At 33.5% G+C, this 5535-nt stretch overlaps 1 pseudogene; it reads left to right on the top strand.

Annotated features, from left to right (window-relative positions):
• Window positions 1–842: 842 nt before the first annotated feature.
• On the top strand, window positions 843–4643 carry LOC140431798 (flotillin-2-like; annotated as a pseudogene).
• Window positions 4644–5535: the final 892 nt, after the last annotated feature.

Raw genomic sequence — 5535 nt, 5'->3', positions numbered from 1 at the left:
GATGGACACACATTCGATACTAAGAACAGCTCAAGATATAGAGCAATTTATTGTAGTTATAGCCAACATTCAGTAATGGAGAGAGCACCTTAAGAAGAAGAAGAAATATGGCGCATTACTCTTATCTTTGACAAACGCACTTGATTCTTTTATGGGAGCGACATCAAATAGACTTACAAAATTACAAATATAAGAATTGACATTTTTGACCTTCTAATAACAAGAGTCAGTTCTACCGAAGCTGTCTTACTTGTGTTTTTTTTTGTGTGCAACAACGCTTCTGTGTAGATATTGTCGTGTTTGTCCAAGAAATGTTGAATTGCAGTCTTTACAATTTATATTTAAAAAAGTTCCTATAAAAGGTATATTAATATAAAACCCTTATCGGGCTACATCACAGAACGTTTTCGGAATAACTATTCCATCATCAGTACTGTTCTAAAGTAAGTATTACCACTTTAATTAAAGCAAATGTAAAACTTAAATTTTGACAAGGTTATTACAAAAATGTGGTTCAATACTTACTGGATTTACATATTTGAATCCACTAAATATATGGGTAAAATCCACTAAATATACGGGGTTACTTGTCCTTAGACGAAGTGTCTGTGAGAACTTGTTGATAGCATCTGATTAAAATGACATATTAGGACGGAAGTCTGAAAAAGCAGTTAATGTAACCGGAGTATGTGTAAAAAACATGTTAGCAATTTAAGGAATTTATAAATATTTATAAAACTTTTTGTTCTAGGCCCAAAGGGTCTGACAGTATTATAAATATATTCAATTTATTTGTGTTGATTTAACTTTACTACAAATTTATTGTTTTTTGTTCGTTTCAGGAACTCTTACAGTCGAAGAGGTCTACCGCGACCGGGATCAATTTGCTGCCCTGGTTCGCGAAGTGGCTGCTCCAGATGTCGGCCGGATGGGTATCGAAATCCTATCGTTTACCATCAAGGACGTTTATGATGAGGTGCAATACCTCACGTCTCTCGGCAAGGCCCAAACGGCCATGGTCAAGAGAGACGCTGATGCGGGAGTCGCAGAAGCGAACAGAGATGCTGGTATTAGGGTAAGATATTTTTCATATTTTTTTATTAGTATTATTCTGAAGCTGTTTTCTTGTGGCATGTTAGAGTAATTACTATTTAAATGGGAATAAGCCACAATTAAAGGTAAAAGTACGTTTATTGACGTTTCAATTTCCACTTCGGAAATCGTTCTCAAAATACAAACATTAGTAAATTCTATTTATTTAATCAATTTACTAATGTTTGTATTTTGAGAACGATTTCCGAAGTGGAAACTGAAATGTCAATAAACGTACTTTAACCTTTAATTGTGGCTTATTCCCATTTAAATAGTAATTACTCTTTTATTAGTGTTATAGAAATTATGGTATTTTCTCTTATTGATCGTGTTTTGTCACCATGTGTGTCCTTATTTTGTGTGTCACCATGTGTGTATCCATCAATGGATACACCATGTGTATCCATTGCTTGCTTAAACACAACAGAGATATTTGCAGTATTTTGGACATATTGCTAGAAGAACAGGTACGATGGAAAAACTGATAGTCGAGGGTAGAGTTGAAGGAAAGAGACCTAGGGGAAGATCTCCAAGCCGCTGAGAAGATCAAACAAAAATACTGATTAACCAAGGGTTACATGAAGCCAAACAACCAACCCAGGACAGAGAAGGATGGAGAGAAATCGTGCAAAAACTGTAAAGGCCTGATGGTGTCACCACATCCCAAAAGGGAATAGGACTGAGGAGGAGGAGGAGTGTCCTTATTTTTTCTGTTAGTAGCTAGTATATAGTCCATGATTTTTTTGGTCCATATTTTTTTTACTTTTACTGACTTCTTACTCAGATGATAATCCCCAACGTAATGTCATAAATCAGTGATTTTAAATTGTCTCAAATATTGCAGTAATTTTATTAAACCAGTTAACAAATACTATTAATATTCACCTAAGTTTCTAAAAAAGGATTAAAAATTTTCATTGAAAACTATTTCAGTTAAGATTTACATTTTTGTTTGTTTAGACACTTAAACATCTTTTCTTCTCTTCTCCTCTCTTCATTGGCGGATTAATTGATTATTTGGATAGATTAATGCCTCTATGGAAGGTGGTTGCCTCCACCTTTTGAGCGGTCGTCCGATACTTCTTCTGCCAATTGGTGACTTATCTCTTGCTATTTTAACTACCACGGTCTCCTACTTTCTACTTAAGTGATTATTCCATTCTTTTTTCTATTTTGTGTCCATTCTTTTATACACTGTACGTTACATTTTGTTCTAATGTCTTTCCTGTAATTTTTTCAGCGTATTTCCTGTAATTCTTCTCAGTTACTCTCATCTCTGCCGTTTTCAGTAGCCTTTGAGTTGTGGCTATGTCTACCACTGTAAAACTTAGTGTATTTTAACTGTGAATTTGAAAGGCAAGGTACAAGAGCATCATGTGTAGTTTCTAAGTCTTCAACCATAACCGGAGTTGAAGAAGCGATCATTTATATTTCAAACGGGGGTATAGATTCTTCTATTCGCACAGTACAGATCTTTAAATTTTTTTGTTGTGGTTGCTTTGGAATATTATTATGGTTTGTGTTTTTTTTGACGTCTTCTTTCATTTGTTTGCAGATTTTGTCTGCTAGAGATAAAATATACACACATATCCTCAAAGTAGACTTCTAAATGACTAACCTTCTAAATTTCATAAAGATTTGTTCTGTTTATTTTAGGAATCTGAGTGTCAGAAGTCTGCAATGGACATTAAGGTATTCCACGGATACAAAATCGAAGACAATTCTAGAATGTTTAAATTGCAAAAAGCAAACTTTGACCAGGAAGTCAACACCCCCACTGCCGTAAGTATTTTTATTCATACAGTGTCTTTCTTATTCATTCAAAATGAAACCCCTAAAATAAAAGATATGCATATCAATTATTATCTCAGTCTGCACTTAAAAATATAAAATTAACGAACATTGAAGTATGTAGCTTAAAAGATTACGAAACGAAAACGAAAAATAAACATTTTTAACTGTTTCTTCAACAATAAATATACTATTGAGAGTAAATAAACGTTTAGTTAAGAAGTATTTAACTAACAGAAATAAAATTTCAAGTCAAACAGTGTTTTTATGACTTTAGAAATCTTTTTACAATTATAATTTATAATTCCTTTTAATCCCGATATTTTCAAGTGATGTCTCACCACGTGACGACTACTTTGGCAAGGTCTTTAAAGAAATTAAGAAGAATTATAGTTGTAAAAAGATTGAAATGCAGTGGCGGCTTTTTGGGGGTAAGCAGGATAGGCCGGGCCTACCCAATAGTTTTAAGAGCTTTAAAATTAAAAAACATATTAAAAAATTATGTTAATGCATGTAAATAACTTTTAAATGTACTAAATCACTTAATACATTAGCGTCCGTAAAAACAACAACTATGTTATTATATTACCACAGAAAGCATCGAATCGTATTCAGGCATTTTAAATATCATTAATAGGCCCGATCGGAACTGGCCGACCGTCTCACATAACATCCCCGTATAAAAGCGTTTGAAGTTAAGCAGCTTGCCGGACAACGATTTATATTGTCGTGTTTATGCTTGCTGTTTAGGCAACCAGACGATCGGGCCTACGCCGATCATGCTTGTCACTTGTAACGTAATTATCGAATTGTAATATTAATTTTCTTTTAAATTATGATAAAAAAAATATGTAACATAATCTATAATTGTAACATATTTTTAAACAAACAACACAATTGCAAACAAGTGCACGGTTGCCCAAATAAATTTTAAAAAAAATCGTAAAATTCGAAAAAAAAAAAGATTCCCACTCTCACAAAAAAAATATGTATTACACACACTGGCGGCTACAGAATTTTTTTTGGGGAGGTCATGGATCTTGAGGGTGATTACTTTTCTCTGATGCAAGGTCACTTTTAGTCTTACCAACCAATAGGATAAGTGGGTTTTCAAATATTTTTAGGGGGGGGGGGGTCATGACCCCGTGACCCTCCCTCTGGATCCGCCACTGATTACACATAGCTATTTGTAATTTGCTGGCTTGGCATACCCAAAATTTTAACACAACCAGCCGCCACTGTTGAAATGTCCAAACACATAAAATCATTATATATTATACTATAGATGCTATTGTGGTTTGGATCGAGTATAAACTGGAATTAAATATATACCTGGACCTTACATCTCAGGAAGAATATTTTAAAGAACTTTACGTGATAAAGAAAAGTTCTTATTAGTCAATTAAGATTTAAGACGAACATTGTTTTACAAGCCATTTTTTTCCGTCACATGAACAACAAAATGTTTTTTTTCCTCCAGTTCTTCATTTTTTTCGTATTATATCTACTGCACATTTATTGATTTTAATTTTGTGCTTCTTTGTTTCTAGAAAGCACAAGCTCAGTTAGCCTACGAACTACAAGCCGCAAAAATTCCGACAAAGAATCCGAAACGAAGAAATTTCAGATCGACGTTGTTGAGAGAAAGAAGCAGATCGAAATTGAAGCACAGGAAGTTCTCAGAAAAAGAACGAGAACTGAATGCCACTGTGCGCCTACCAGCTGAGGCCGAGAGTTACAAAGTCGAAATCCCTCGCTGAAGGAAGAAGGTATGTTTTACTTGTTTTAAGCTGCTTTTGTCTATATCTTATTTTGTATTTTTTTTTTACACTGTTACGCTGTTTTGCCCCTGTATCAAGATTCATGACATGTAAAAGCTGGTTTCAAATGCAGTAGCGAGAATTTCTCGAAACGGCAAATGTCTAACCAAACCAAGCACTGGCTTCCAAAAAATCAAAATTTACAATAGGTCAAATTATTGAAGATGGTACAAAATAGACAGAATGTATTAAAAAAATAATATTAGATTATAAACTTAACCGCAACAGTTTTGCACCACCAAAAATTATGCTCCTTTTGCTAGTAGGTTTTATCGTGAATGTATTAACGGATTTCTTTAATTTTTTTTTTTTAATGTTTTATACCTTTTCTTCGCTATTGACACTGGGGTTCAAAGGTTTACTCAAACTTCTTTTTTGTGCTTATACCGGGTGAAACAAAAAAATGTTTTTCTTATCTTAAGTTTGAGACACCCTGCAGGGAGAACAAGGTACAAGGGTGGGTTTACATCGAAATCATTCTCATATTTTGTGAACATTTTGTTTTTTTAATTTCCCTGATATCTTTAAAAACAAAGAAAATAGACGTAGGTTTTATTCTTTAACATGTGTTTTAACTGAAACAATACTAAATTAGTAATAAAAGATAACAACAGTTAACAAAACTTTAAAAAACAGAAAGCAACAACGTAAAATAATATATTCCCCCCTCTACCTTTAATAACAGCTTCACATTGTCTACGTTTGCTGGATATAGCATATTTCATACTTCAGTACATTTCTAAATTTTGTGGGGTTGAAAAAACGCAATGAAGTTTACAGAATTATCCAGTGTAGTGGAAGGACGACTTTTCTTCTTGGTACTGTTTTTTCA

Source organism: Diabrotica undecimpunctata, unplaced genomic scaffold (assembly GCF_040954645.1).
Source record: "Diabrotica undecimpunctata isolate CICGRU unplaced genomic scaffold, icDiaUnde3 ctg00001184.1, whole genome shotgun sequence".
Classification (NCBI taxonomy): domain Eukaryota; kingdom Metazoa; phylum Arthropoda; class Insecta; order Coleoptera; family Chrysomelidae; genus Diabrotica; species Diabrotica undecimpunctata.
This window is presented reverse-complemented; position numbering and strand designations above follow the sequence as displayed.